The sequence below is a fragment of the Ostrinia nubilalis genome, chromosome 2 (assembly GCF_963855985.1).
Source record: "Ostrinia nubilalis chromosome 2, ilOstNubi1.1, whole genome shotgun sequence".
NCBI classification, from domain to species: domain Eukaryota; kingdom Metazoa; phylum Arthropoda; class Insecta; order Lepidoptera; family Crambidae; genus Ostrinia; species Ostrinia nubilalis.
Window position 1 is genome coordinate 7,967,823 of NC_087089.1, and position 13,704 is coordinate 7,981,526.

The following is a 13,704-nucleotide window of genomic DNA, read 5'->3' on the forward strand; positions in this document are numbered from 1 at the left end:
AACATCAAAAATCTGTCAAACTTCATACAAAAAACACCGGTTATCGATATAGTTACGTTACGGTCAAAGTTAGGTGGTGCAACTCAGCCTATAATTTAACTAGCGTAAGTGACATATTATACACGTAAGTAGCAGTAGTAAAGTATAGTTTCAGTCATTTTTTTTTGTATCTCTATAACTATCTCAAAGTTAAGATTAGTTACTGCAGTAGCAATGAACGTCGAACAAACTGAAAAACCGCCGCGCAAACTTTTATCCAATTAAACTCGTTCCGTTTGATTCGCATTAGTATAGGCGACTCCAGTGCAAGTTGCAACCTACTTAAAGCAGATAACTAGATGAGCCAGTCGCTTGCTACAGAACTTCTATTTCAATTTCAAAAGTTAAAAATTGAACTTCGCAAATCCAATTCTGAAAATTCTGAGCTCCTACTGACAACGGAGTTTCGTCACAGATTAAAAAAGTTTAAAAGTGTGCCCGACTATTTTGCCCTCGAGATTTTCAAGAAACGATGTGAGGCCGAGAAAGGTTTATAAAAGAGTACATTGAGCCGCCGACGCTTCATTTCCGTTGAACTTATTCCCAAAGGCATTGAAGTTCGTACAGTTGTGGACAAATCATTTTTTCTTGAAACTATTGTTGTTGTAACTTATTGTAGGTATACCTATTATAGCTATAGATAATTTCTGAGTGATATGTAGGTAAATTATGTAAGCAACTACTGATGACTAATACGGGCGATTCAGAAACGATGCTTGCTTAAGTGAAGTAGCAAAACGAACGCACAGCGTTGAATAGAGGTCTGTGATTGGTTCCTGTGTCACCCAGTGCGTCCACGCGCACTGTGAGACCCTTATAGTAATGTTTGTGAATACGGGAGTAAGTAGGTACCTACCTACCTATCACAAATCTTTTGATTATTTTAGTTGTGTTATTTAAAAAGTTACCATTTAGGCCCGGTTCACCAAGGCGGAGCGGAACGGAGAAGAGCGGAGTCGGGCGGACGAATTTTTCTGTAGAATTTGACAGCGGCGGCAGCGTGGTGCGGAGCGGAGAAGAGATGTGGAAATAATGAAATCTGCTCCGCCTTGGTGGAAAAATCCTAACGGTTCGTAGAATAACCTTAAAGATTAAAACCACAGTTCTTGACACACGATTAGCAGAATTTGTTACACATAGTGAACAAATCAACCTTTAACTTACAAAAGACCGCCTTACCTCTATACATTACCAATTTTAGAGTAGGTATGCTTGTACTACGAGCTAACATTGTAAACTAAACTAACCTAAATAGAAAATTGTTACGTTTTCGCATAAATGTTCAACTTTGTATGCTAATATCAGCATTTTCAGCCGAACAGCACTACTGTAGTAATAAGGATAATAAATTAAAAACTCATGCTTCACAAGCAGTTAAAATGCATTCGAGTAGTGGTTTATCTGGGAAATGGTCTCGTGTGGATGCACATTTATTGCCATTCGTATGTAAAGTAGTATCACCATGGATTTGTGAAAGTCACGAATGACTACTTAGCCAATACTTAGCAAAAAATGAATGTGTATACTTCAATAAATAATCAAAGCTAAAAAAATTTTACAACTAAATCCATTATTTACCTGACAGAATAAACATTAGGTATCAGGTTCCAAATTAATTAACAATGTTATAGCGCGTGTGTTTCATTTATATCTGTGTATTACATACACAGAGATACCATTATATGAGGTACAAAATCCACGCACAAAAAGAAAGTGGTGATGGCTAATAAAACGACCTATCTGTCTATCCTACGTGTAAGTAATAATATTTTGATCCATATTTTACCTTCTTTCATTCTTTACGAATGGTTCTGACCTGGATACGAACATCGCAGACCTGAAATGGATTATTTAAGAATCGGAGCTAACTTCTAAGACAATATAAATGAGTGAGATTGACCTTAACCTTTGACATTGCAAACCCATTTCCAGCGTGAAGAATTTATAGGCGGTGGGTGTTAATACCGAAGAATTTATTATTTAGCACGATGGCACCAACTATTGTCATGCAAAGGTATTTATGAATAGAAGTCCTAAATGAAGACAAGTTGGAAGTTGATAAGGAAAGTAGGTCACATGATCTCGGCTTTGTTCAGTCTCTACATCAATTTCAGGAACAATGGCCGTGAGAAAGTTCCCATACTTCACAAGAAGGTCTATTCATAGCTCTAATTTACTGTGAACTTTTTGTCAAAAGATGAACTTTTATTCATAAACACGACGTTCCCCGAAATGTGATTAAATCTTTGCACAATTCCCGGTAAGCTGATGTAACTTTGTTTAATACACAAGCGTTCATTTTTGCCCGGGTAAATTTAATTTGAGTGCGTCACCTGGCTGTGATCACGACCGTTTCCAGGAACCTTTTATATTAATCTGAATCCGCACAGCGGGTCGCGTTACGTTATGAAAAATGTCTTCTGTAAGGCGTTATTAGAGTGTTACCCTTGCGCAATTTCTTATTTCTTTGTTTGTTTCACACTTTATTTAGTCTGTATCATCTAGGTATATGTATTTTTTTTATTACATTTAATGCCTGTTTTATTAGGTTGGTATCTAGGTCTGAAGATTTGGGAAAAAAGCTTTTACTTAATTAAAATATTTATCTTGTGTATCGTGATAAAAACAATCACAAGTCTTGATTGCCGATTTTTACGTCAATAATTTAACTAAACCGATTTATAAGATCAGGCAAGAAAAAATATAGAGAGAATAAAATTCCATCATGCTACGGTGTCTACCTATTCATCAAACATTTCCTCCTAAACCTGTATAATATTTACTGGATTCAACAGCGTGCGCTGTATCACCACTTAGTTGCTACTGAGCAAGTATTTATAGGTTTGCTTTACTTCAGTTACTTTACGATAGTAGTAATATTTTCATGCTCAAACATTTGTGTAAGCAGACCTAACGGGAAAGCTGTTATCTCCAGCTGCCCACATTCGCCTTTGATTTATTTAAGAAATTCCATACTCATACTAAGTAAGATTATGTGCTTCAGAACCAGCTTCGGTTCAAGTTGTATAATTTGTTTGATTAGCAAAGGAAACTCGCTGCACTCGCCGCAGGTGCTTAATGCCGCAGTCTGGCAAACTTGGCACAACTAGCATCGGTTCGATGTTCGGTGGTGGAGTAAGATGATTACGAAATTAGTTTTGAGATGTTTCGCTGAGGAATTTAACTGAAACGATCTACTAATTTTAATAAATAAACTAGAATAAAAAGCAAAAGTAAATCTACTTGATTTTGTAACTAGTAATTAGGTACTTAGGCTGAGTTGCACCATCTTACTTTAACTTTGGCAAAAGTCAAAAATCAGTGAAACTCCATACAAAAAGCACTAGTTATTATTACATTACGGTTAAAGTAAGTTGGTGCAACTCAGACTTACATAATTGTAATTTACTCCTCTCAATATAATATTAGTAAGATTTATGTGATGTAGGAAAAATAGCAGAAATGCTGTTTAAACATTCCTACACACTTATTAGATTATATTTTTGGTTTTCAAGTAATTCATGATAATATTATGTCACAGATCTTCGACGATCGTAAAAGTTTGGAATTGAATTATTATTTCACTGCAAACGGATCGTCTATCATTCGTTTTGCATTAGCCATGGTGCCAAAGAGAGCAGACATAACCACGGGTGCTGCAGAGCATAAAACGAACGTTCGCGGTGGCCTGTCAGCGTATTTTCTTTATAATATCTTTCTTGGCTCTCTGCTTCCACTTCGCAGTTTCAACAGATTCTTAGCGTTTTATTAAACGTAGTTTCCAATGCCGCTAAAGTCATAGCTTCTTATAAAACTTTAGGGGCTCCAGAAAAATGAGAGAATCTAGTAAAGAGTAGGAAAGGCAACTTAATACGAAGGTGAACAATGACATGTAACGGCCTTATAATATGATCCTTTGCAACAAATAATAGTCTGGTGCCAACAATGCATCATGATTTGATAAATATCTACTAAGATCACGCTTGAAAACATAAAAATAATTTAACCTCTAGCTAGTGAAATAGCCTCACCCAATATAGCCCGCATGCAAGGTACACACAATTCACCAATGGAAGTTTCCGGGAAGTTTCTTACTTCGATGGCAAATAAAGTAAACTTAATACTAAGGTACTGTTTACTTACTTAACTATATAACACCGATTGTAAGTTGGTGTAAATAGTTATAGTCTATTGTCATTTTTGTTGCAATTGACATAACCTACCTATTACCTGTAATTATATTTTATTTTAAACCAATGGTAAGAAATTAGTAATTCTGTAACAAGTTTTACTTTTTAATTTGTTTGTGACTCAGTCTTTCCATCTTAGCTTATCTTGTGATAATAGTTGTTACTATATTTTGTTGTTAAAGCGGCAGTAAGTAGACACAATACATTAGCCCTGAAAATGGACGGAAAAACGACACATTAACTGACCCTATACATTTGATTATTTCATCCAGTAGATTTAGATACTCTACTATCATCTAATCGAATGCAGGGAGCCACATAGAAAGAACTTCCAACTATTGAACATAACAATAGCGGTTAGTGGACCTTAAAATACCTTCCATCCAAAAGGCTGCCCACTGAATCCTACCCCCGAACCTATAACATACGTTTAATATCTCTTAACACTTAAGCCACAAAGGCCAGAATCGAAAAAAATCTAAATGTCGAGCATAAGTCCTCGTATAAAGAACGTTTGGTATTCCATTGAGTCCTACATAATGCGACTGGGCAGGCAAAAAGAGGGATTCGTGAAAATTTCCCTTTATGTGCCATAATCCTTTGAGAGATTAATTTTACATTACATTAGATCCATTTTATAATTTAACAGATGATTTTGTTTATTAAAAGGGTTACGACGACGTTTGTTTAAATTCGTTTGAGAATAAACCCTTTATAATTTTATAATGTGTTGCCCACTGTTACGCTCACAATGTATCACGTGTTGCCAACATTAAAACATAATTACACTGAAATGGCTTAATTTTAATGGTAACTCGCGTTGCATTGTAAAAATAACATAAAAAGTCCCAGCCCTTCGTTACAAAGTTAGCCTATAATTAACAATAAAAGGCCGTTTTGAGACTTAAGCCCCGGAAACGCCTATTACAAGCGGGGTAGTGTCCGAAATTCACCTTTTAATCTTACGAACGAGCCTGCTGGGGTTTCAAAAGGTCCAAATATATTTTTTGAATATCCTCCTTGCATTACGCAGATTTAATTAAAAGTCTTGATTGGCCGTTTAAGTAATGAAAGGAACATCAAGCGCCCGCCTCGTTCATGAAATTATCGTTAAACTCTTTCTGCGGTGATAATTTAGTTTTGGGAAGATTGCGCCAAAGAGTTTTTGGCTCATTTCGCTTAACGACTCCAATTCATTGCTCTACGGGCTTTAATGACTCAATATATATTCAACACCTGTCCATAAAACTGCAGTGAAATTTTTGCGATTTTACTCGAAAGTAAAACTAGTAAAAGCTTTGAGTTAATAGCTGACATTTAAATATTTTTTATTTAAAAACGATTAAGTTCGTCAAACTTCTGCAAAGACAAGTTAATGAATAAATCAAAAAGACAAAATAGGCTTAAATTATATTCATTTTGCCTTGAATATTATTTACATTTATAAACAATAAAATTACGCGGTATTCAACTCAAATGATAAGATCTGAATATCGATAAAGCCTTTGTATTTAGTACGTACTCATACTAACTTCTACGAATACAACGAAATGACATTTCGGTGCATTATTAAGGTCAACTTGACGATGGATCTTCAAGTTCACCTTCTATTAAATTCCATTTTTATTATGAAAAATCCCCCGAGCCAGACTTTCAATAAGTCGGGAAAATCACATTTACATTTTACAACATGGCCTTAATTATTGTACCTAGTTCTAATAATTCTGTTTTATTTCGATCTACAGGTGTAAATATTGGAATAGACTCTATTTAAATATCTAAACTTTAGTCTAAATCTAAGTATAGTTATTAAAAAATAAAGTACGATTAACTATAAGACATAAGATGTAAATTAAGCAGGAATCACAATAAAATAATAAACTCATTACTTATTTCCTCGTCGGCATATGTCTTGTACTATACCTACTATGTAGAGACCGACATAAAATCTCTTGTTCAGCATCAACCAACGTCATTAAATCTAAAAACAGCTGACATATCCAGACCCAATGTAATCACGGGCTTAATTAGCGAAAATCAATTAAGCACCTTTCCAATTAGCGGTGATTTTTGACCAAATTGTACAAAAACTAGTGGACCGCCCGCTAATTCTGGGCTCGTTAATTTAAGGGGTACAATCGACGGGTAATTTGGACCGAGCTGGACTGTAAGGGTAAACCCACGATGTGATTTTCGCAAGTACCCGCGACGATTTAGAAAACATGTTACGTCAGCTATGCCCTCGGCTTTGCCACAGAATAAGTAATAGTACAGGTACAGAAGGATTACTCCGCAAGACGATTTAAATAAATGCGAGTCTTGCTACGACGCGATACAGTGGAATTCAGCTCGCACAGCACTACGTACCTACAATTTTATTCACCTACAAGTTTTGTCTCTTTCTATCGCGTGCCTCTGAACTCTTCTTACGCTGTTAGGGTTGCTGTCTAGTGAAAAAATAATTAATCTACTTATTTGTAATGAGGTACGTATGTAGGTAAGTACGCATTCATTATGGAAAACCCTTCATTATGGAGAGGCCTTTGTCCAGCAGTGGACGTCATTTGGCTGAAACGAACGAACGCATTCTGAGCAGTAGTCATGGTAGGTTAGGTTCCTATACTATCCTAAGAATTATTGATTACTTACATGGCCAACATACATACATACCTTTCAGCATCTTTAGGAAGCGAAAAAAAAGATAAATCCGGTAGATTTCTTTTCGAATTTAAACACCCGGACGCCGCATAATAATAGTTATTTCTTTCTCTTTATGTCCATTTTTAAATAATACTTCGATCATAGAATTAGGTACTAAGTACAACGCACGCCAGCGACCTGACGGGCGCGCGCGTGACACTCGACTGATATAATACCCGCCGGCGGGGCGCTTCGCTGTAGGTAATTATCGGATGTGCCGCGCGGAGTGAGCCAGGCCTGGCTTTGCGGTGAAACAGCAACAAATATGGATGTTTGTTATCGTAGTAGGAATTACTTTTAAATGCCACTAATCAATTGTAAGATTGTGCTCCTTAATTCGGGCTCCTTTTAAAGTTACAAAGTAGTAAAAAGAAAACACGTTACTCCAGCCAAACCCGAGTATATTTTTCACTTACACACACACTTTAAATATTCAATATTCAATACACAATAACTTATTATTTAACAGCTATCGGACATAGATTCCTCAAGTAGTCTGAGCTCTATCCAAGCTAACAGAGTAATGAATCTGAGTCTGCTCTAGGCCTACAACAAGCCTCTCTATCCCCTCCACATTACCACTTCCTAGCCAAACAAGATTGCAGTTGTTACCAGTGTTGCCACATTTTATTGTTAAAATATACTAAAATCGTAACATATATTTTTTTAAATTTACTAAAATAATAACAATATTTTCTAAAATCATGACATTCGGCCATCTGATATTGTGCTGTCTCCCGACGCACATTTATGTAAGAAAAAATTAAGTATAACGATAACTAAACATAATTTAGATCAAATTAAATACATTCAATATTATTATTATCATTATTAATTAGGTACATTCAATAATCATAGTGGGATACATAATTATTATAGTTAAATCTAATAGCATCATAATTTAATTGTGTAAATAGTAATTTAGTACACATTTTGATAATGTAAAATCATGACATTCGCTTACATATTAGATTATATCTACTGATTAGGTTCATTATAGGTACATTAAAATTTCATAAATCAATAGAGTGTAAATAGTGTAAATACATTATACCTACATTTCATAAATCAATAGTTTTAACATAGTAATTATATCGATATACATTTCACAATAGAATGAAAATATAATTATCAATGTTCTTACTATAAATGTATTCGTTATAAATGAGTAATTTAAATATACATTGCATGCTTACTTCACTTTCCATATGCTTTTTAATTAAAAACAAAATATAAATAATTACATTTAACAATTATAATTAATTCAATGTTTATTCCGAATCACTACTACGCTCGCTAGAACTACTGTCTGTATTATGTACTTCTAAGGCTTTTACGTGTATCCAGGGTCTAACTCTATCGGCGGCTATAACGGTATTATATGGTTTACCTTTTTTTGAAAATCCAGGAACGTCTGCTATTCTGTACCGATCATTACCTAATATCTCTGTTACTTTATAAGGACCCACAAACTTTGACAGGAGCTTTGTACTTTGATTGTTATTATCAAAATTATTTCGTGAAATTTTGACTAGATCACCTATTTTATAAGTAGAAGCTGGGACATGATTTGCATCATGCTTTTCTTTTTGTTTTGCTTGCTCTTTGGCGATACTATTACTGATTTCTTCTCTGATTTGTTGCAAGTCAGAGTTGTTTGCATCTTCATCATTGACAATACCAAGTTTGTTTAATAAATTATCGCGTAATCTAAATCCAAACAAAGCTTCTGTCGCAGTTTTGCGGGTTGTGGCATTGACTGTGTTATTGATACCAAATTGAATCTTGCCCAAACATTTGTCCCATTCACGCTCATGGCCAGAAGCATTTTGTGAAGCTAAAGAATTTAAAATTGTTTGGTTAAATCTTTCTGCCTGGCCAATAGCTCTAGGACAAGCTACTGCATTGAGCACATGTTTAATACCGTGAGCATCACAAAAGGTCTTAAAAGCTGCGGACGTAAAGCTTGTACCGCGATCCGACACAATTCTGGCTGGGACTCCGAAATCATAGAAAATCTTTTCTAAAACTTTAACTGTGGTCTTGGTTTTTAAGTCTCTGACAGCTCTGACAAACACATATTTCGTAAAGCCATCTACTACTGTAAGTATGTAACAATTACCGTCTTTACTCCTAACAAAAGGGCCGAGATGATCCATATGGATAGTATGGAAAGGGATTTCTATCTTTTCTATAGGGTATAAATGACCTGATTTCTGTCTGGAAGAAGTGTCCTTATTGTAAGCACATTCTAGACACGCTGAGACGTATTTCTTCACAAACCTTCGAAGTTTGGGAAACCAATAATCACGTCTAATAATTTCGAGGGTTTTGGCGTAGCCGAGATGCCCAATATCATCGTGATTGGCACGGCATACCTGCCACCTTGCACTTCGTGGCACGACAAGGCATAAACGATCATCGACCTTCCTATAAACTGTGTGGTTTTTGACTACGTAATTTTTCCTAATATCTTTACATGCGATATCGTCCTCAGGTTGAAGTATATTATGGATTCGGGCAATGTCTGGGTCTGCTATTTGTAAAGTTAGGAGCCAATTCTGTTTCTCAATAGTATACACAGAAACGGAATTATCATCTGGATCCGCGGACTGTTTGGTGTTTCTGCTCAATGCGTCCACATGCGACATCTGAACACCTGGTCGATATTCGATGTCGAACGTATATTCGCTCATTTGGAGCCACCACCTTGCAATCCGCGGAATCAGATCCTTTTTAGTCATGGTAGTCCTAAGAGCTGAGCAATCCGTGTAAACCTTAAAATGTAACCCCAAGAGATAAACCCGAAACTTCTTTAACGAGCATACGACAGCCAGCGTCTCTAGTTCATAGGAGTGCAGGTGCCTCTCTTCAGGGGTTGTCTGCCGACTAAAATATGCGACTGGCTTTAGAACCCTCGAATCCCTCTGCCACTGCATGAGAATGCCTCCTACGCCCTGAGAGCTGGCGTCTGTGTGTAACTCAGTTTCGAGTTTGGGATCATAAAGTGCTAATACAGGTCGACTTATGAGTTTTTGTTTCAGATCATTAAAAGCATGTTCCTCGATATCAGACCATCGCCAGTCAAAGTCCTTTTTCAACAATGACGTCAAAGGACGTGCAATTTCTCCATACCCCTTTATAAACTTACGAAAGAACCCGGTCAACCCTAGAAACTGACGGACCTCGTGCACGTTGCGAGGCGTTGGGAATTCACTAACTGCCAATACCTTCGCCTCGCCGGGTCGAATACCTTGCGAAGAGATGTCATATCCTAAGTAGCTGACAGTGGTATCAAAAAAACGACATTTCGAGAGTTTTAGAGTAAGACAATTCTGTCGGAGGAGATTTAGAATGTCTTCTAGTCGTTGGAACATTTCCTCGATGTCTCTCGAAGGTATGAGCACATCATCAAGGTAAGCCAATGCATACTCAAAACGCCTGTTACCAAGAATCTTGTTTACCATTCGCTGAAAAACAGCCGGTGCATTTGCCAACCCAAAAGGCATCCTCTTAAATTCATAGTGCCCATCGGGAGTGACAAATCCGGTAAGGTGCTGACTGTCTTTAGCCATTGGAATTTGGTAATAGCCGGAGGCGAGATCGAGGGTAGTAAAAAAGCTGTTGCCACTTAAATTTGAAACCTGGTCTTCGATTAGAGGCAGTGGGAAGCGATCCTTTACGGTCTTATTATTCAACGCCCTGAAATCTACACAGAGCCTTTGCTCTCCAGACTTTTTTTTAACCATTAAGATGGGACTCGCATAGTCAGATTTGGATTCTTGGATAATGTCAAACCGAAGAAGTTCATCTATTGTTTCACGAACCGTTTCACGCTCGGCATGAGACAAGCGATACGGTCGGTATACTATGGGTTTATTGTCCAAAAGATCGATTTTCATTTCAACATCCACAGCACAACCTATCTCCTCTAATTTGGTGGCGAAACAATCACGATACTTTTGCAAAAGGAAGTAAAGTCTATCTGTCTGTTCAGAACTGAGCCCTGGTCCAGTTTTGATGTCATCCCTATTCAAAGGTTCCAAAGAAGAGATATCGCTCTGAATTATATTGACATGACAATTTTTCTGCTCTGTAAAGGGTATAGCCCTAGCTACTAAGGAATCCTTTTCTAAAGTAATAGCATGATGAGACAAATTAGAGATAACCACTTCGCCTTTGCCATTAAATATGTGATAGGCACCTTGTAGTAAACTATATTCTTTTCCTGGGCCAACGGCATTATAACCTTCGATGAAAACATCTCCAGTGAAGTTAGACTCTGTGTATACGGGGATTACATCAATTTTGAGAATTTGGACTGAACTGGAAATATGAAGCTTTAAACAAGAATCGTCACAGGACTGAGAATCACTACTGGCACTCTTGTAAAAAGTCAGTCTTTGACTGTCTTTGAGAACAGTGATACACGGCAACTCAGTAAAATTTTGCCCGATAATCATAGCAGTTTGCATATAAGCGTCATCAACAATCAAAACCTCAACCTGCGCCTCGACTTCATCAACCTTGACAGTAACACAAGATTTATACAGCGGAATGACTGAAGACTGACCAAATCCTCGTACCACGGGAATGCCTTCGAATGTCTTAACTAGATTTAAGGACTCCGCGTTGCTTCTGCTCAATAGGGAACACTGACTTCCAAAATCAATATAAGCTCCTAAAGTGTAATCATCAACAGTAACGGTTTTAAAGAACTTGTCATTAACCGTTTTCCCTGTATCTATTTTCAGAGTTTTCCTTTCGGAAACGTTTGATACTGGTGCAGAATTTGAGCTCAAAGGGGTAATAAGGGGTGTTAATTTACAATTATCATTGTCATGACCAATTCTGTTACACCGTTTGCATTTCAGTATTGGTTTTGTGCATTTATAATAAGGATGACCCCTAGATCGACAGTTGTAGCAAGTAATAGAGTCAGATGTAGAGCTTAGACCGTTAGCGTTTGAACTAGTACTGGGGTTGCCCCTTGCCTGAACAGGTCGATTTTTCGATTTGTTGTCTACAAACGGTTGTGGCTTTTGTGAACAAAGAAAATTTAGTAAGTCTTCTGGTTCAGAACTATTTAAAGCTTGAGCTCCATTACGAATTGATCTATCCATTATGCCATAAATTATGCAGTCCACAGCCTTTTTGCCATTAATTTCGCATCTATTTAACAAGCATAACTTATCAAAAAAATACTCGCGCAGACTTTCATCATATCTAGAGGTGCGGCTAAGCATCTCCTCCAAAAGGCGTCCATAATTTTCCTCACTAGGGAACGCCTTTCGGAGTTTTGCTTGCCACTCGTCCCAAGTGAATACTACTGTAGGTAAGGACTCAAACCATCTTTTTGCTAAACCAGCCAATTTTTGTAAGGAGAAATGAACAATTTGTTTTTCATTCCACCCATAAATTATGGCGCACTCGTTGACCTTCCTTAGCCAGCATTCAATGGTTTGATTCCTGTTTGCAGGATCAAAATCTGGTAGAACATTGTTCACATTACTGTTGAATGATTGCGAAGTCCTATCACCCTTATAGCCAGACAATAGTTTTAAAACATCTTTAGTAGAAATGTGACTCTTACGTGACTTCTTAGATACAGGTTCGCTGCTCGACGTGGAAGAAGAAGAAGGACTCCTTCTCCGCTTAGACTTCTTTTTTCGTCCACGCCGCTTCGGAAGCAAACCAGGCGGCGTCCCAGGTGGTGTACCGTGCTCGTCATCAGAAGTCATTTGTTTCTGTAATTTATAAACAATTCATCGAAATAGTCCGTTCCAGACTGCATGTAAATAGCACGGTTAATCTAATACCTAATGAAGTATTCAAGTTTAAGATTATTTAAAATATTACTTTATTATATTATGTGTAGCTTTTCCTTTAAATAAAATCTTGAAATTATTGGTATTTCATTTAATCTAATAAAATAGCATATTTAAGTAAGCAAACCTAGCTTACTCAAATCATCCGACAAATGTATGCAGGTCACTCAAAAATCCAGTGGGAAACATACCCACTCATAAATCCAGTGGGAAACATACCCACTCAAAAATCCAGTAGGAAACATACCTACTCAAAAATCCAGTGACCAAACATACACTGCCCCCTAACTCGTCCAGTGAACATACATAGTCCACTCAATCTAGCAATAATTTCAATTAATATCAGTATACTAAACCTAAGTACACGTAAAAAATACAAATCAGCAATTGATAACAGTATACTAAACCTAAGTATACGTAGACCATTCTAATAATAATAAAAAAAAAACACTTATATTATTCTGTCATTTCAACTGTAAATCATTGGTAATTCAAGCTCAGTGGAAAGTAAATCTATATTTTACTGAGAGAACAAAATTTGTCAGCATCTTTTTCTAAACGCGTAAATCAAACCATTAATACGATCACATTACCAAGTTAATTTAAAATAGTCATCATGCAGTAGAAATTACCTTTAAAAAATGCGTACTTTCGTCGTAAGCTTTAGGCTGACAAAAGAAGTCTGGACCATAAGTGTCATGTGTGCGATACCCTGGCCGTTAGAGCAATTTCATTTTTGCACAACTAAAGAATATCCTTAGCAAAGTGAATAACACAGTAATTACTGTTAATTTACTTTGAAAATTGGCCAAATATTATAATAATAATTTAAAAAAATGGATCAGATAGTTTCATAATTTTTCAAACGTAGAAAAAAAAGATAAATTAGTGAGCGTTACATACCTTTTGTTCTGTTCTTATCCCGCTTCTGAGATAAAAAGAAAACA